General features: G+C 47.3%; 1 protein-coding gene across 10 annotated transcripts in view; it reads right to left on the bottom strand.

Annotated features, from left to right (window-relative positions):
* Positions 1-20,310, bottom strand: part of ZNF362 (zinc finger protein 362) — a 215,980-nt gene that overhangs the window by 14,057 nt on the left and 181,613 nt on the right. The gene's annotated exons all lie outside the window — the stretch shown is intronic.

Below are 20,310 nucleotides of genomic sequence, written 5' to 3'. Positions count from 1 at the left end.
AACAGGGACACGTGAATTGAAGATTGAGGTGAAATTTTATCACACGGGCACGGTGGTAAATTCTTACTCCAGTCATTCTGTATATGGAACGAGATTAGCCTATGAAATATGGTTAGTCTAAGGCGGGTAAGCAAGAATTTCTCAAATTGTGTTAATTTGTACTTTATATATGGCTGGATTGAAAAGGAGGTTTGAATGGTCAGCAGATGTTGAACTGAGCACATTCCTATTTCTTCAGCCAGTTGAAGGGCTCCCAAATGGCTACCAGTCACAAAAACCATTGGGCCAAGGAGAAGGAGGGCCCTAGGACGACCGCTTCCAGGAAGTGCTTAAAATCGCTCTCTTCATCTCGCAGCACGGGCCAAGGGCAGGGCCATCCGAGCCCGTCTGAGACTGGGCTGAGCCACCCCCGTTGGGTTAATGTACTGCCAAGTTTTATCCGAACTTATTTTATGTCTGGGTTTGTCAAAGGGACCCCATAAGCACGCGTATTTCAACTAATTCTGTAGATACCTTACCATTTCTTTTATTTCATTTGTACTCTGTTGGCGAATAGCAGACTTGTGGTACCATGGAGAAACGCAAAGCTACTGAACCTGCCCAAGGAGCTGCTAAGCTCAGCAAGGTGACAATGAAAACCATTAATTGTACTGTTGATGAAATACATCTGCTGATGGAAGTGGACTCTATTATAGGTAATAAAAGTCCACAAAATAATATCCAGGGTAGATCAGCCATGAAAGCGAAACATGCTTCACACACACTACTAAGTTTATTTAAAAAAGAAAGCAACTAGTAAGTAAGGCTCCACCAAACGAACCGCCTCTAGAGCTATCCATAGTTTGTAATAATCCCTTTTTGCCATTTCAAACGCTAACGGGGTCCCAAATTATTCTTGAAGCTCCAGAATCAACTGCCTGAAACTCATTCGGACTATTCCAGAGAGACAATTTAAGAGTTGAGTGATAAGATAGGGGACCTTAAGATCATGGTATCGCAATTAACCTATTAACTAACATGGTGAAACAACTGATGGCGGCAGTAGCAGAAACTAATATTAATAGCAGGGGCAATCATGAGAACAATGCAACTGGGAACCTTGCAAGGCCCCACACTCCATGTGGAAGCTCGAAGGGGGCTTGCCGAAATACTGGGGGAACGAGCGAGGGGCCCTGCACAGAGCACGACCAGGCCCGGGGCAAGCAGGGAAAGTAGATACTAAAAAAAAGCTGGAGAATGGCCTCTTTCTACCTCTAGCTACAGTGCTCTGGGGTTACGTTGATGGGGACAAGTGGAAGACGCGGTTTACCGACTAATAGTGGGAATGTAGATCTACATGCCAACAAAGGAATTTGATATCACTATGTCAAATGTATAAGATCAATGTGCCCAAACTTCATTCCCTTTCAAGATACGAGGGTGAGGACTCTCTAAAAAACCAAGGTCATACACTGGATACGCCATGTTAGGGACTCAAAGTCGATCATTAGAGACGATATTAGCAGTGATAAAAGGCGATCTGTACATGGCTCTAAGTTAGATTGTATTGAAATAATTGTAAAGAACAGAAGACTAGCAGACAGTTTTGTGGCCCTTGATGCAAGGGCCAGTCCCCCAAATAATGAAATTATCCACTTTAAATACCAAAGGGCAAGAGAGCCTGTCTAACGCCAACCGACCTTTACATTCTTGTTTGGATAGTGGTTCTACTTTGGGGCAAACTTGATTGTCTGTGTAGAGCGAGTAGCCCTCGTTGACCAGTACAATACAGGTCATCAGAGTCTGTACACAGAGACAAAGGGTATAACAAAAGAACTAAAATATCAGCCTTTAAGCAGACTAACATACGAGGCACACTGGACTTGAAGAGGAGGCCCACAATTCTTGTGACAGCACTTTGCAAAATGCCCAGGAAAATGTTGTTTCCATCACAAATACATCTTCACCTGCACAGCCCTGCATACCCATTGAAAAGCCAAATGGCAATGTCTCGGTCATTTCCTTGAATGTGGAAGGCTTAAAATCTAAACTTAATCTACCCAATAGGAACGACTTTGTCAAAAAGTTTGATATTTGCTCTTTTCAATAAACTTGGAGCACCAAGCCTGTGTTTAGGGCAGGTTATATACGTTTTTATATTCCGGCAAAGAAAATCCATGGGGACTGATATTTGGGGGCTGTTAATATATGTCTGAGTTACACTTAATTGTACAATTCTGAGATTAGAAATTGACTCCCCTGATATTCTGGGATTACAACTGAGGACACATAGGAATCCCAATGTGTAAATCTATAATATCTATGCGAGAGGGGTCAAGGGAGGTATACTGTCAGAAATCTTGAAAACAATTAAGAACTAATGGGAAAAGAAGACGCACCCCCAACATATTATTCTAGCAGGGGACTTCCGCACCATGTTTGAACTCCTGGATAGGGATGATATTAATTTAACCAGTGAAGAAAACGAGAAATGGGCTATCCCTCAACTTGATTTAGGCCCCATTATAAAGTGGATTCAAGTAGCCCTACAATTGAAGACCCTTACATTAGAACATGCGCTGAGGGCAATGAACAGCAGAACTAAGTTGTATAATAAGGGAGGCAACTACATACAAGAGGCCTAATTGCTTAAGTCTTATTGACCAGATATTGAGTGACCTCAGATTTTGGCAAAGTGTGGTGGACATGGTAGTTAAGAAAAAAATAATTGAGAGCGACCATAAGCACGTATGTCTGTCTATGAGGTCTCTCTGGTGAAAATTGCTGCATGACTACCTCATGCACTGCATAACAAAGGATGTTTAGCCACTTTGAATTCATTGGCTTTGATCTAGTAAGTGCAACATCGAAGCTAGATGCTATAATGGTTAAAAATGACAACATACTGGAAGCAACAAGTATACATTCACACTGTTTTGAACATATAACTTTATACTTTTTAGCGCCTACCATACACAATAAAAGGAACTCTTGTAATAATAGCACCTATATCAACAAGGAATGCAGGCTGTCCAGAAGGCAGTTAACACTAGCTAATAGAAAAAAAGGATGTAGGGCAAATGCACATCCTAAGGAAACTTACAAGCTGGCCCAACAAAGATAACCGGGACTAGGATTAGAAGAGGTGGCAAGATCTCCTAAGAACATGCTCTAAGAAAGATTTGTGCAAATTTTGGACCCCGGTGACATGTGGGGGGGGGCAGGGTGGTAATGTGGCTGCAGCACAACCTACAAAATACATCTTGCCTCCTGACCAGGTTAACCATTTTAAGGCATTATGCACTGAGGAAATACAAGCCTAAAATTCTGCTGACCAGTATAACCTCGAAGCCCTGACCCAAGATGATATGGTATTCGACTAAAGTGATGTAAAAATTGCTATAAACTCCATTGTTCAGGGGAAAGCTCCGCAGAGGTATGTTCGCCCATGACAAAGAAAACTGGTTTAAACATATTCTAGTGTTGAAAAATTCTATTGCTAAGGGAGCCGAGGTTATACCCCTTTATAAAAAGGGAGATAGAAAGTTGCTTATAAAATTCAGACCAATACGTTTAATCGATTCTATTCAGGTCTTATGTCGCTTGGTACTGGAAATCATTAATGGTTGGATTGACGATGAAAAACATACTTACCCCATTGACTGACCCAGTTTCTTCATCCATGGTTAGCAACACACCGACTCATTATTTTGAGGAGAACTGAGGCAGCGCCGGTAGTAGATCAATAGAATGGGAGACACTCAAAGTAGTACACCATGGGGTGAAAAAACTGTTGGGAGGGCAGTCTCGACATACATGAGCGACCATTAAGGACAAATTTGTATTTAGGGCCTACTGACTAACGCTACATGTGGGGGACAAAGCAGGAGCATTGCTGACCCAGCTGATTAAACAGGAGAAACGTCATGCCCCACTGTTGGCAGTCCAGGACCAGGGAAGACAGCTAGTTTACACGCAACTAGCCATCAGTGCAACTTTTGCAGCCCACCTCTGCAAAATCTATTAGTCACAGCCGGGAATAGTGGAGGGAGGGGGGGTACAATATCTGATGGAAGAGCAAACAAATAGGCTGACTGAGGAAGATAGGGAATATCTAGAGGAACCTTTCACTAAAGAAGAGTTAATAGCGGCTGTGAGAAATTGGCCAGGTAAATGCTGTCCACTAATTAAAGTGTGCACCTTGCACTAGTCCAAACGACCCTTATGATGTATGAGGTAAAAGATCACCTTTAGAAAGCTATCCTAGTGGTAGCTGTGGAGAGCAGTCTTCAGGCTTAATTTTGAAGGAATGTAAAGCAGCTTGTTTTACCAGAATATCACCTCCTGAATGACGAAATGAAGGGGAACCATACAGTAGTTATATAAACATATGTATTGATTAACATAACACTCTCTACTATCCTCTACACAAGGATAGAACACAAAGCACACAATACGAGATCCATATAACAGTTGTAAGTAGCACAATACACAGTGGGCTCCAGGGGGAGACCAAACCATATATTAAAATAATGGTATAACAATCCCGACTTGACTAGAGACAGTGCCTAGTGCACATAGAATCACTGGGACCCCAAGGAACTACCACCCAAGGTGATGACAGTGGCACCCTACGGAGAACGGGTGCTTTGAGGAAACACGACCGCGTGCTCCGTACAACGCTATGGGAAAGTCACAGTTGCAAAGTTAAAGTTTAAGGACCCTTCTAGGGGGACTTTAAGCAAACTCTTTGGAACTTAAGAGGTTAGCGAGCCACCCCACCCGTGGATTGCAAATGCTACTTACCAGTATGCATCTGCTCTTGGCATGTAGGGCTGCTGACATTCATATCTGTGCATAGATCGCCGCCTAGTGTTGGGTCCGGATGATTGCACATTGTGTTCCTGGAAGAGTCTTCGAAGTATCACGAGATAGGTGGCTCCTCCCCTGGACTACAGTGCGCATGGGCATCGACTCCATCCCCAGATTGTTTTTAGCCATTGTGGCCGAGATGGAGTGAACTATGTGAATGATGACCATGCCATGACATGATATGTAAATACTGCAGCTGCTACAGGCGCCGGGGAGGAGGGCGGGCGATATGAATGTCAGCAGCCCTACATGCCAAGAACAGATGCATACTGGTAAGTAGCATTTGCAGTTCGAGGCATGTGGGCTGCTGAATTCATATCTGTGCATAGAATACATACCAGTCCCTCCATTAGCGGCGGCCGCCCGTGCCAGCTGCAGCAGTTTGGAAAAGTGTCTTGAGAACAGCCTGCCCTACAGCTGCCTGCTGTTTAGAGTGCACGTCTACACAGTAATGTTTTGTAAATGTGTGTGTGGTAGACCATGTGGCTGCTCTACATATGTCCTCTAAGGGAATGTTTCCAAGGAAGGCCATAGAGGCCCCCAACTTTCTGGTGGAGTGGGCTCTTGGTGGAATTGTAAGAGTTAGTTTTGCTTTTGCAAAACAGATTTGAATACATTTCACTATCCACCTAGCAATACCAGCCTTGGAAATAGCGTTACCTTTGTGGTGTGACGCAAAGGCAACGAAAAGCTGCTTAGTTTATCTAAAATCCTTGGTCCTGTCAATGTAATACATCAGGGCCCTTTTGACGTCAAGGGTGTGGAGCATCCGCTCCGCCAGTGACTCAGGATTTTGAAAAAACACTGGCAACTCAATTGTTTGGTTTATGTGGAATTGAGACACTACCTTGGGTAGAAATTTAGGGTTAGTGCGGAGCACTACCCTGTTAGCAGGAACCTGGAAGAATGGCTCCTGGATTGTGAGGGCCTGCAGCTCACTAACTCTCCGTAGCGATGTAATTGCTACTAGGAAAGCCACCTTCCAAGTCAAGAACTGAAGTTCGTAGGAGTGAAGTGGCTCAAAGGAAGGACCCATCAGTCTTGTAAGAACCACAATGAGGTTCCACCCTGGAGCTGGAGGGGTCCGCGGTGGAATGACCCTTTTGAGTCCTTCCAGAAAAGCCTTGATAGCAGGCACCTTGAAAAGTGAAAGGTGCTGTCTATTTTGGAGGTATGCGGCCATCGCAGACAGGTGAATGCGGATGGAAGTATATGCCAAATTACACTGGTACAGATGAAACAGGTAACAGATGATGTTCTGAATGGAAGCATCTAGTGGATTGATGTTGTGGTTTGCACAATAAATGACAAACCGCTTCCATTTGGCCGCATAACAGGCTCTAGTAGTGGGCTTTCTTGCCTCCCGAATGATGTCCATGCAATTCGGAGGAAGGTTAAGGTAGCCAAACTCTAGGACTTCAGGAGCCAGATCGCCAGGTTGAGCTGTTGCGGATCTGGGTGCTGAATGTCGCCATGGCTCTGCGTCAGAAGGCTGGGTGTGAGACGAAGCCTTTGATGCGGTACCACGGACAGTTCCAGAAACGTGGTGTACCATGGTTGGCGAGCCCACGTTGGAGCAACCAGGATGAGAGTCATTGAGTGCTGCCTGAGCTTGCGTGCCTCCAGCGGTATCAGGGGTGCTGGGGGAAAAGCGTACGCAAATTTGCCTGACCAGTTCATCCATATCGCATTGCCCTGCGATTGTGGGTGTGGGAACCTGGCGGCGAAGCTTTGGCATTTTGCGTTCTCCCTTGTGGCGAACAGGTCTATTTCTGGATGACCCCATGTCTGAAAGTACGGCTGGAGTACTGATGGATGTATCTCCCACTCGTGCATCTGGTGGCTGTGCCTGCTGAGCAGGTCCGCCATCTGATTGTCCTTGCCTGGGAGGTGTTCTGCCATGAGGAAGATGTTCCTCTGAATGGCCCACTTCCACATGCTCTGAGCCAGATGAGACAGCTGCGGAGAGTGTGTCCCTCCCTGTTTCTGAATGTAGTACATGGCCGTCATGTTGTCCGTCCGGATCAACACGACCTTGTTGCACAGATGTACTTTGAACGCCTTTAAGGCCATGAAGATTGCCATCAGTTCCAACACATTGATGTGCATCTTCTTCTGCTGTAGAGTCCATAGTCCCTGCACTGTGTAATGGAGTACATGCGCTCCCCCACCTTGGAGAGAAGCGTCCGTCGTCAGGATAATCTGTGGCACAGGCTCCTGGAACGGTCGGCCCTTGCAAAGGTTTTGTGGACTCCACCAATGCAGAGAGTTGTATGCCCGACCGCTCACCAACACTAGGTCTTTTAATTGGCCATGAGCCTGAGTCCACTGACGTGCCAAGCACTCCTGAAGCGGAAGCATATGTAGTCTCGCGTGCGGGACAATGGAGATGCAGGAGGCCATCATGCCGATCAACTGCATGAACACTCATGCTGGAAGTGAGTGTTGAGGTCTGAATTTTTGGATCAGCGATTGAATGCTGTTGATCCTCACTGAATTCGGCTGTGCTGTAGCCGCCAGAGTGTTTATGGTGGCACCCAGATACTGCCGTATGTGAGCGGGCTGGAGATGGGACTTTGGGTAATTCAGTGAGAATCCCAGATCGTGCAGAAGGTGAATTGTTTGGGACACGTGGTCGGCGCACTGCTTGTCCGACTTTGCTTGAATGAGCCAGTCGTCCAGATAGGGGTAGACGTGGATGTTCTGACGTCTTAGATGCGCCGCCACTGTCGCCAGGCACTTCGTGAAGACCCTGGGTGCCGTGGTGACCCCAAAGGGCAGAACCTTGAACTGGTAGTGCTGGTTTTGAATGGTGAACCTTAGATATTTTCTGTGTGAAGGATGCAGGGGAATGTGAAAGTATGCATCCTTGAGGTCCAGAGTTGCCAGGAAGTCCCCTTGCTGAAGCAGTGGGAGAACCTGCTGCAGAGTAAGCATATGAAAATGCTCTGACAGAATGTATGAGTTGAGAGATCTGAGGTCTAGAATGGGCCTGAGAGATCCGTCCTTTTTTGGGATTAGAAAGTACAGGGAGTAAACCCCTGTTCCCCTTTCTTGCAGTGGAACGAGCTCTATTGCCCCTTTTTGCAGCATGACTTGAACTTCCTGCTGCAACAAGTGCAAGTGCTCGTCGGACATAGGACGGTTCTTTGGAGGTATGTTTGGTGGAATGGAAGTGAGTTCCAGACAATAACCATATTGGATAAGAGATTCGACCCACCTGTCCGTGATGATGGACCTCCACACGGGCAGGAACTGCTGGAGTCTCCCCCCGACCGGTGTTGTGTGGTCGGGGGGCAGTGACAAGGCGTCACTGTTTGCTGGCGGTGGAGGACCTGGAGCTGTTATTTCCACGTCCTCTGCCCTTGATGTTGTTGCCACGGTATCCACCCCTACCCTTGTTGGTATATGAGGATTGGGTGTTACTTTTATAGAATTGTGTGGATTGTGACGCTTGACCCCTTGAGGTGCCTCTGTTATTGGAGCGGCGAAAGGAACCACCCCGAAACTGCTGGGACTGTAGGGCACCCATAGATTTAGCAGTGTCAGTGTCCCTTTTCATTTTTTCAAGGGTGGCATCCACTTCTGGGCCAAACAGGTGGTCTGGATTTACTGTTTGGTTAAGGATGGTTAGGATGGTAGTCTGAATGTCTGGTTTAAAGCCTGATATTCTGAGCCATGCATGCCGGCGCAGCAGAACGCTAGTATTTATTGCTCGTGATGCGGTATCAGCCACATCTAGAGCACACTTAATGGAGGCATTGGTAATAAGTTTCCCCTCCTGAATCAACATTTCAGCAGCCTCCTTATACTGATCTGGCAAGTGCTGTAGAAGTGTTTCTAGGGTGTCATAGTGTGCCCTGTCGTAGCGAGCAAGCAGCGCCTGCGTGTTTGATATGCGCCACATATTGGCTGCCTGCGCAGCAATAGGTTTCCCTGATGCCTCAAACACTTTTGATTCCTTGTCAGGGGGAGGAGCATCACCCGTGGTCTGTGAGTTGGCTCGTTTACGTGCGTTGGAGACAACCAAAGAGTCTAGTGGTGATGTACGTTGGGTCAGTGGGCGCTGCCTTGTATTTCTTGTCAATGCGAGGATTGATGACGCTTGCCCGGGTGGGCTCCTTGAAAACCTCTGGTGCATGTTTGAGCACGCCTTTGAGCATTGGCAATGTCTTGACAGTTTTTTCAGCCACTGAGAAAGTGTCAAAAAGAAAATCGACATCCACTGGGTCTGCATGGAGGTCTACGTCATGATTGGCTGCAGCTCTTTCAATGAGAGCGTTGAAGGCTGCAGAGTCCTCTGTTGGGGAAGTTTTTGCAGCAAAAAGCTGTGGCTCATGTCCCGAATGAGGGTCCTCTGGATCGCCCCCGGCAGACCATGGCTCATTGACATCTTCTGGGTCTGAGTAAACTGGATAAGCATACTCATCCTCTTCATCTCCGTCCCCCTCTCCAGCGATAGATTGAGTGGGTGAGAGCTCCCGACCTTGTGGAGATGCAGGCTCCACAGGGGCAGACGCACCTGCAGAGTCCGACTTCTTTTTAAGGGGAATGTGGAAATGCTCCAACACTGGCTCCGGGGTGATTTTCCGTTTAAGGAGAGAGAGCTTGCCTGTGTGGGCGTCGATGATTACCTCTCGACGCTCCTCCTCTGCTAGTGGTTGGAGCCGTGGCTTTGGAATCACCAACGATGCCTTCGGCGTAGAAACCTGCTTCAAGGGCACTCCGACCCCAGGTTTCGCAGTGAAAGCCTTCGGCGCCGTCCTTGGCGGCAGCGTGAAGTGAATCGGCGCCTGCGCCTTCGCCGGTTTCTGCTTGGGCGGCACAGTGTCCTTCGGCTCGAGCGCCGCGGCCCCATCCCGAATACGCTGAAGGGACTCCGTGACCTTCTTGGTGAGTGAGGCGGAGGGACGGACCGGCTCGAGCGACTCCTCCGACGCCGGATTCGGGTCGGCAAGCAAAGCCGCAGTCTTCGGAGCCGACGCAGCACCCCCTTTGGCCTTGTCGACTGGGAGCGGTGCAGCCAGAGACTTGGGGTCGTCCTGACGCTTTTTTGAGGCCTTCTGATGGTCATCGACCTTCTTGGCGTCGACGCGACTCTTCAGAGCGTCGACCAACTTCGGCGCCGACGCAGCCGCATCGGGCGTCTTCGCCTTTGGCTTCGACACCGGAGTCTTCGGATCGGCCATTTTGGCGTGGCTCTTGAGCTCAACGGCCATCTTGGATTTCTTCGGTGCCGAGGCCTCCGAAGCCTTCGATCCAACCAGTGCGACTTGCACTTTCGGTTTCGATACGGATGGAGTCGACCCTGATGGTTTCACTTTCGGTTTCTGGACCGGGAGTGGTGCCCCACCAATGTCCGTGGCCGGGCCAGGAGGCGGAGCCGTGGGACGAGTTTTGAGGTCTTGGGTAAGGCCCGAAGGCGATCCCTCGACCTGGGCCTTATTATGTTGGGTGGCCCCGGAGTCAGTGTGAGGAAGCTCCTCCTATGAGCTATCCTCCACGGTGGCAATTGCCCCGTCGTCGTCCCCTACCTCCTCGACGACTTCCTCGAACTCTTCGTCCTCCGCGTCGTAGTCTTCTTCGCCCTCCGACGCCGGGTTAGAGTCCGAGACATTTTGGATGGTGTCGTCGTCAACATCCTCTTCAAAGATGTTCGCCGGTGGGGGTGCCGAACTCTGGGCCTGCAGTCTTGCGGCCCGACGTATCTTGAGAGTTTTCTTCGACCGGAACTTGGAGCAGGCCATACACTTGGCCTCGTCGTGGTCCGGCGACAAGCACTTGTTGCACACAGGGTGCACGTCGATGTGCGGGTACTTTGAGGCACACACTGGGCACCTCTTAAATGGACTTCGTTCCATGATGAAGTAGTCTGGAGCGTCGTGTAGGCCCGTCCGCGCCGACAGCACGCGGATGGGCAGCAGTTGATCGGAGCCGATGAATAAACCAACCCGACCGATAGACAATACCGACGCGAGTCCTAAAGACCTTTTGGTCTCAAGTAAAGAAAGTTAAACAACTATTGATTCCGACAGAGGGAACCGAAACACATCCGAATCCAATGGCGGAAAAAAACAATCTGGGGATGGAGTCGATGCCCATGCGCACTGTAGTCCAGGGGAGGAGCCACCTATCTCGTGATACTTCGAAGACTCTTCCAGGACAACAATGTGCAATCATCCGGACCCAACACTAGGCGGCGATCTATGCACAGATATGAATTCAGCAGCCCACATGCCTCGAACACTGTAGTATCCGAATTACCTTTCCCAGGGGAGCCGGGTGCATAGGTTTGAAGTGGTGTTGGAAACCTCAGTTGTTCTCAATGGAAGGATGTGAAAAAATACTGCTGCCGTGAAGGTGAAAAGGGTCCATTGGAACTCAAGCCTGGATTCTGGAAGGAAGGAACCTGAAAGCAGAGGGGACAGTGTCTGGGTCCCTTTAGAGTGACCAGGGGCTCGAAAGACGAATGCCCACCGATGTTGGGTCCTTCAGGTGCGAAGAAGGGATGCTGGACTCTGCAGCCACGAGAACACGGAGACATCAAGGACGACCAGGAGCCAGATGCGAGCTGTCCCATGAAGGATGTCGAGTGCTGAGGGGGTCGGTGTCCGGCTGGAGCAACAACAAGCCTTGGCAAAAGCAACCCATGCAGGAAGGTCAAACAGGTTACGGTGCGTACCAGCAAGGTCGAGGACTCGCCCAGCAATGGAGAGTAAGGGCAGGGCTGCAGCAACTAGGAAAGCCCAAAAGAAATTAAGATGACCCTCAGGGAAACCCACAAGCTGAAGGACCAGGAGTCACGAGGGGACCATGAGCAAGATTGCAAAGTACCAGCCCACGGAGTACTCAGTGCGAGGAGGCCGGAGTTCTTTGGTGCAAATACTGCTACGGGTCAGGACTACACGGAGTCCAATGCACAAGCTCAGGAATTGCCAACGGGCATATACAACTGCAAATGGACGCGTGCACAGGGGTTCGGGTTATGCAGTCCCCATGAGGGATGCAGGCCTTACACTTGGTGAGAGGGCAGATCGACCAAGAGGACTTTCAGAAACCCACCTTGTGTGTTGCTAAAATCTTCGGAGTCCGCAGGAGCTCAGGAGCAGCAGACCGGTCAGTTGCGGTTAGGTGCCTGCGAATGCAGGGGAGTGACTTTCACTCCAAGGGAGATTCTTCAATTGTCTTTAGTGCACCACAGGTCCTGCACGGAGCCTGTATGGAGCAAGGGAGCAAACTAAGTTTTGGACAGAAAGGGGGACAAAGTCGAACCCAGTCAAGGTCCAGCGAAGTCCAGAGTGTCGAGGCGGTCGAAGGTCAGTGGTTTTTTCTTGTAGAATCTTGTCCACGTAAAATCTAAAGTCTTACAGCCAGGTAAGCCCTTTTGTACACACGGGAGAAGGTTGGACAGATTCAGGGGACCCTTCTAGGGGAGGGGCAGGATAGAGGGTTGGTTACACCCATGTCCTTTGTCCAGTTTCGCACCAGAGCAGGAGCCAATGGCTCCCAGAACTGGTTTTAGCTGACCTATGCACAGGGACACCAAATGTGCCCCAGGTGTAGACTTTCAGGCACTCTCAGAGTGCACCCACCCAGCCCCAATACACTAAACTCTGTCTGAGAGGTGGTCACACCTCTCTGTGACTTGATGCTTATTGAGCTGCCTTCCTCTGCTCGAGCTTGGATCAGCAGCAGGAGGGCCGAAATGTGTCTTTGGTCGGCAGCATCCATTTTGTGCTGTCCGGGTCGAGAAGGCTGCCACCTGATAGACCAGTGACCCCACGAAGCTCGCTTCAAAAGGGTGGAATCATACCTCCCGTGGAGGTATGATTCCAAGCTGTTTGATACCAAATACGATATGTTTCTATGCTGCTGTTTTCGAGATAGCATTTGAACTGAGGTTATAATGCACCTCTACCTATATGTCAGGCTGAGTCACAGACAACCCAGGAGAATGGGCTCCAAAGGCTGCAGAGAGGCTCTGCTCATGCAGGGGCACCCTCTCACATAAAACCCAGCACTCTGCCTTCAGGATTGATAAAACCTATAAGTCACCCCTACAGCAGGCCTTAAGTGTAGAGACCAATAGATATAGTGAACCTATATCTAAAGTAAATGGGGCAAGCACCAGCTCACACAGGTTGCAGTAGCAGACCTGCAGTTCAATTTTGCATGGCCTCTCATGGGTGGCATGATACATGATTCAGCCCATGGGAGGCCTCTGGGGTACCTATGCCCTGGGTACAATGGTACCATATACTAGGGACTGATAAGGGTACCCCAGTATCCAATCTGGAGGGTACCAAAGTACATGTATGGCAATTTAAAGGAGAAAGCAGATAGACTGGGGTCCTGATTAGCAGTATCCCAGTCAGACTAGTCAAAAACAGTGAGACATCAAGCAAAAAGTGGCGGTAACCATAAGAAGCAGATCCTACTTCACTACAGCGGCAACACAGTTGCAAAACTGCGAAGGCGCCGGGTGAGGATGGGCTGCCGGTAGAATTTTATCAGAGGTACGCGGGAGTGCTAGCAGACAAACTTTTGGAAGTCTTAGGGGAAGCTGTCTCAAAGGGGCAATTGCCAGACTCAATGCAGGAGGCCTTGGTGGTGATGTTAGCGAAACTGGGCAAAGAGCGTTGTATCACCCATTATCAATGCTGAAAATTGATGTAAAAATACTTAAGAGTGCTGGAGTCACGAATGTTGCACACAGTCTGGAAGAAAACAAACCCACGGCAGATCCCTCTATTATGTATATTTTGTGACTAATTTCCCTTCTGCCCTTTCCAGTAAATATACTGGTAAAACATGTGAATTGGATACTTTCAGGTTAACTGGGACAAAACCAGTGTTGGATCCAGCTCAATCCGGCTTTTCACTTCAACATGACACAAAAGTGGGTTTAGTTTCTGTCTTGAACAACCTCTAACTGGCGGCCGATAAGGGTAATAACTTTGTTGCCCCGGTTCTATTAGACCTTTCAGCTGCCTTCAATGCTGTAATCATGAGATCTTGACAAAAAAGACTGAATGAGGTAGGAGTCAGTGGTGCAGCACTGAAATGGGGCTGATCATATCTTACTAATAGGCACCAGCCTTTTGTTTCCCGTCTATCCGCGCAGAATTTAGGGAAATTGGTCAAGCTGTGCCATAGGGCTCAGATCAATGGCCTAGTTTATCTGTAAGCATGGTGTCTAGTTTATGAATTATGCAGATTACACTAAACTTACCATCTCAGTGGATCAATCTGTATGTGCTTCCTTCTAAATGTTTCATACTTGTATGAAGGATATCTCAACGTGGCTTTAAAAGAATTCTGTTACATTTAATTGAGATAAGACAGAGGTTCTCTGCTACGCTAAAGGAAAGGTACCACGGCCTTCACCTGCCAATTTTTGACCATGGCCAGAGGCGGTTCCCCTTACCTCCTCTTCAGCCGTAAGAAATCTGGGGTTCCAATTTGATACAGATCTCTCTTTGATATCTCAGGTCAACATACTCCCCTCCACGTAATTTGCATTTTTGAAACACTTCAGAAGATTCTACCCCTACTCCTGATAAATTTTTAACCTCTGATAGTCCAGGTGGTGATCCTAAGCAGATTGGTTTATGGAGACTCCTTATTTCTAGGCTTTCCTGACCATCTGCTCGGGAAGCTTTTCCATATCCAGACTTCAGCAGCCCAATTAGCTTTAGTTCTTCATCTGCTTTTGGCCTCTGTGGCTTCTTGTGCCAGAAAGGATTCTTTTTTAAATCTCTGTGTATGGTGCACAAGGCTATTTATGGACCAGGATCGGCCTATCTTTGTAAGAAATTCTTCCGGTGTCATCTCGCTCACAGACTGTGCTTTTCAGACACTAATCTTCTGGTGGTGCCAGCGCAATCGCTCCCTGGGATCAGAGCTTTTCTAGTTCAGGCAGTATGCCTACGTAACAATCTCCCTGCCTTCTTCCGTTCCACCTCCGAATTGTTGGGAGTTTAGAAAATTAGCGAAAACCGGGCTCTACACACTAGACAGATGCAGAACCAAATTAGTAGACTCCGGTAGTTATCTGCACCAGGACACCTTCCTAGTCAGCAGAGGTGTTCTCCAAATCGAAAGATAAAGAAATATCTACATAATATCTATATCTAGCTATAGATAGTTATTAGGATAATCAGTAGCACTCTCCGATGATGTATTCATTTCCAAATTTATTAAGGGAAAACAGCAAAGAATAAATGCAAACGTGTCTTGATCGTTACCGGAATGTAGTGATGCCGAATCAGACACAAAGACACTCAGCTGCACTCAGTGTTTGCATTCATCTGCACCACTACAATAATTTGATGCCCCTTAACCTACAATGTTGATAATTAAACAGCCAAAAAGTTACTCAAACTATTTACATGGACCTACTTTTGAGTATATAGCATACAAAAAAAAAAGCTTAGCTGGTTATCTTCCAAAGGAAAATAGCAGAAGGAAAATGCTACTTACCAGTATGCATCTGTTCTTGGCATGTAGAGCTGCAGAGTTACACACTATGCATACATGGCCACCTAGTGTTGGGCCCGGATGTTTGCAGTTTGTTTTGTTGTAGGAAAGTCTTTGAAAGTCACGGGATAGGAGACTCCTCTTTTGGATGATCCTGCGCATGGGCATCGGCTCCATCCCCAGATTGTTTTTCGCCATTAGGGAAGTGATGGAGCTGTACAAGAGGTAGTGATGTCCATGTGATTTGCATCTAATTAAGATAATATTGGAACAGATAAAAGGTAGCCGGGGAGGCGGGTGGACGTGTGTAACTCTGCAGCTCTACATGCCAAGAACAGATGCATACTGGTAAGTAGCATTTTCCGTTCGAGGCAATTGAGCTGCAGATTACACACTATGCATAGATTGTATAGCAGTACCCACACCTAGCGGCGACCACCAGTATCTCTTGCAGTTGTTTCAAACAGTGTTTTTAGTACAGCCTGGCCCACCGTGGCTTGTTGTTTAGTTTGCACATCTACACAGTAATGCTTTGTGAATGTGTGCGGTGTAAGCCATGTAGGTGCTCTGCATATATCATCTAGGGGAATGTTCCCCAAGAATGCCATTGAAGCCCCTATCTTTCTTGTTGAATGGGCTTTTGGAGGAATTGTTAACGTACGTTTGGCTTTCTGGTAGCATATTTGTATGCATTTAACAATCCACATAGCGATCCCTGATTTTGATATGGGGTTGCCTTTATGTGGTGGTGAAAAAGACACAAAAATGTGTTTTGTTTTACGAAAAGTTTGTGTCCTTTCGATATAGTACAATAATGCTCTTTAGACATCTAAGGTGTGTAGAGCTCTTTCTGCGACTGTTTGAGGCTGCGAGAAAAATACGGGCAGCTTAACTGATTGATTTAGATGGAATGGTGAAATTGCTTTAGAAAGGAATTTAGGATTAGTACGAAGAACCACTTTGTTATGATGCATTTGCAGAAAAGGTTCTTGAATGGTAAATGCTTGTAGTTCACTAACCCTTCTGAGAGAAGTAATTGCTACTAGGAAAGCTACTTTCCAGGTTAGGAATTGCAATTCACATTTATGTAATGGTTCAAAAGGAGGTCCCATTAATCTTGTAAGGACAAATTTTAAGTTCCACACTGGTGCAGGTGGAGTTCTGGGAGGAATTATTATTTTGAGTCCTTCCATGAAAGCTTTTATAGCTGGTACTCTAAAAAGAGATAAATGTTGTCTATTTTGTAAGTATGCTGCAATGGCAGCAATGTGTAGTCTGATAGACATATAAGCTAAATTACACTTTTGAAGGTGTAATAGATATCCTATGATGTCTTGAATAGACACGTCTAAGGGATTTATTTGGTTGTTTTGGCAGTATATGACAAAGTGTTTCCACTTAGCTGCATAACATGCTCTAGTAGTGGGACGTCTAGCTTCTTTGATAATGTTCATACATTCCGGAGGAAGGTTGAGGTAACCAAACTCTATGACCTCAGGAGCCAAATCGCTAGGTTGAGCTGAGCCGGGTCCGGTTGTCTGATCTCTCCAGGGTTCTGTGTTAATAGGCGTGGAGACAGGTTTAGTTTTTGGTCTGGTACTACAGACATCTGCAACAGCGTGGTGTACCACGGTTGTCTGGCCCAAGTTGGAGCGACTAGAATGAGCGTTAGGGAATGTTGTTGTAGTTTGCGTACCACTAACGGAAGTAGTGGGAGAGGAGGAAAAGCGTATGCAAATAGTCTTGACCAGTTCATCCATATCGCATTGCCTTTGGACAATGGGTGTGGGTATCTGGCGGCAAAGCTTGGGCATTTTGCGTTTTCGTGGGTGGCAAAGAGGTCTATCTGAGGTTGTCCCGACATTTGAAAGAACGGATGAAGAACTTGCGGATGAAGTTCCCACTCGTGGATCTGCTGTGTTTGTCGACTTAGCAGATCTGCCATAATGTCTTGTACTCCTGGGACGTGTTTTGCTAAGAGGAAGATCTTTAGTGGTAGAGCCCATCTCTATATCTGCTGTGCTAGCGGAGAGAGCTGCAGAGAGTGTGTTCCCCCTTGTTTGTTTATGTAGTACATAGCGGTCATATTGTCTTTGCGGACTAAGACAGCTTGGCCTGACACTTGAATTTGAAATGGACGCATTTGCAGTCTTGCGTGAGGTACTATAAATATGCAAGATGCCATCATTCCTATGAGCTGCATGAACACTCGAGCTGGTAGCGAGTGTTGCGGTTTGAATTTTGTTAGGAGAGTTTGCACACTTGTTATCCTGGCTGGAGAGGGATAAGCTAGTGTTAGTTGGCTGTTTATTGTAGCGCCAAGATATTGTATGTGCGAGGGTTGCATATGCGATTTGGTGTGATTTACTGTGAATCCCAAGTCGTGAAGCTGTTGAATAGTAGCGTGAGTGTGTTGTACACACTGGCTGTATGAGCTGGCTTTTATGAGCCAGTCGTCTAGATATGGGAAGACATGAATATGTTGTCTTCTTAAGTGTGCTGCTACTACTACTGCTAGACATTTAGTAAACACCCTTGGCGCTGTTGTGACTCCGAATGGGAGCACTTTGAACTGGTAGTGCTGTCCGTCTAGCACAAATCTGAGATATTTTCTGTGCGCTGTGTGGATGGGAATATGGAAGTAGGCGTCCTTGAGATCTGGGGTGACCAGGAAGTCGTTTAGTACCAGAAGTGGAAGGACTTGTTGGAGTGTGACCATGTAAAAATGGTCCGACTGTATGTAAATGTTTAGAGGTCTGAGGTCTAGGATGGATCTTAAAGAGCCGTCCTTCTTTGGTATTGGGAAATATAGTAAATATACTCCTTTGTTTTTCTGATGCTCTGGAACTATTTCTATTGCATTTTTCTGCAGGAGGGATATTACCTCCTGTCGGAGCAGTGTTAAATGTTCTTGTGACATTGGACGATGCTTGGGTGGTATGTTTGGGGGGGTGGATGTTAGTTCTAGACAGTAACCTGACTGAATTATTTGGAGCATCCACCTGTTTGATGTGATGTTTTCCCAAGCTGGCAGGTATTGTTGAAGTCTTCCCCCGACAGGAGTGGAATGGGACGAGGGAAGGGGAAGGGAGTCATTGGGCAGGGGTAGAGGCAGAGCGGAAGTTGTAATTTTTACCTCTGCCTTTGCTATTGTTACCCCTAGAAGCGCTGGTTTTAAACGTCTCTGCTCTTACTATGCAGTCAGCTAACTTTAGTATACTGGGGGATCTCAACCTCCATTTGGAGTCATGTAGTTCCCCGGCCATACTTAAGTTTCTGGGGGATTTGGAAGCCTGCCAACTATGTCAACTGGTTGTAGGATCTTCCCACTTAGCAGGTCACTTATTGGACCCGGTGTTCTCAAACATCCAGGGAATTTCAGTCTCCACCCCCAGTCCTCTTAGCTGGACGGACCATTTCCTAGTACAGATCTCGGTTAAGATTCCAGCCAGCCTTGGGGAAAAGCCTCCTCACCCTCTTTGGAGACGAGCATGGCAAAAACTTGATGGGGCTCTGTTTGAGGCTAGACTAATAAACTCCCGGCCAGATTGGCCTGTTAACTTGGAGGAGGCGGATCTAGTCTATAGAGAATGGATCAATGAGTCCTTGGATTATTTTATACCTAGGAAAATGTCTAGACCCAAACGCAAACAGTCCCACTTATGGTACTGTGAGGCACTCTCAATCAAAAAAGAAGCAGTGCAAGGTACTTGAACGTATCTGGAGGCGATCGTATGACTCTGTTGCCAAATCCAATTTTAGAAGTGCCACTAAAGCCTATCATAGGCTTATAAAAAAGACCAAGGCTAGCTATTACACTGATCTGATCAATGCCAGCACTAATCGCGCTAAAACTATCTTCGCGCTAGTGAAGGAGCTTACTAAACCACCTGTCGGGACTAATAACATCATAGTGTCTGACTTACAATGTGAAAATCTGGCGCACTTTTTTATCAACAAAGTTCAAGGGATCTATAATACATTCAATTCTGGAGGCCCGTCTATGACTTCTAGATCTGTTACAGATCCACCAGATCTTCCTTATTCCCTCGTAACTTTCCCACACATCTCTCAGACAGATATGGAACTCCTGATTTTAAGAATCAAATCGGGGTCCCCGGAAGATCCTGTCAAACCAGAGATGTTTAGATTGTGTCAGAACTCCATCATGACGGAAGGGCGGGAACTGATTAACAAATCTCTGCAGTCAGCCACGATCCCGAAATCGTGGAAGCACGCCAAGGTGATCCCCTTGTTAAAAAAAACCTACCCTGGACTCTTCCACGCCAGAAAGCTTCCGGCCTATCTCCTTGCTTCCGTACTTGGCCAAAGTTACGGAGGCTCATGTAAATTCCATCTTGACGGGTTTCTTGGAGACTAACGGGATCTTGGAGGAGTCTCAGAATGGATTCCGTGCTAAACATAGCACGGAGTCGGCTTTACTAGCCGTTATGGAACATCTAAGGGTGGCACAGGACAGGGGCAGCACCTCAGCTGTGGAGCTGCTGGATTTGAGCGCAGCGTTTGACACCGTCTCCCATGGGATCCTGCTTAGGAGACTGTGGGAGATAGGTGTCAGAGATGAAGCTCTGGACTGGTTCGTGTCATTTCTATCTGACCGTTCCTTCCAAGTTCACGCTCCCCCATACTCATCCAGCAGTTATCCATTAGGCTGCGGTGTCCCACAGGGCTCTGCCCTCAGTCCCACGCTGTTTAATGTGCATGTCCGCCCCTTGGCCATAATGGCCAGGGAACGTAACATCAAATTAATATCCTATGCGGATGATACGCAACTGATTTTTACCTTTTCTAATAACACCGTGGGAGATCAAGCCAAATTTCAAGAGGACATTCTGGCCATTTCCAGCTGGCTCACAGAGAACTGCCTTCAGCTAAATTCATCTAAGACTGAAGTCCTCCTTATTGGCACCGATACTCAAAAGTGGGATGAGCGGTGGTGGCCCCCTACATTGGGCCCCC

This window comes from Lissotriton vulgaris, chromosome 5 (assembly GCF_964263255.1).
Source record: "Lissotriton vulgaris chromosome 5, aLisVul1.2, whole genome shotgun sequence".
Taxonomy (NCBI): domain Eukaryota; kingdom Metazoa; phylum Chordata; class Amphibia; order Caudata; family Salamandridae; genus Lissotriton; species Lissotriton vulgaris.
The sequence above is the reverse complement of the archived record's forward strand: the minus strand, read 5'-3'. Positions and strand labels throughout refer to the sequence as shown.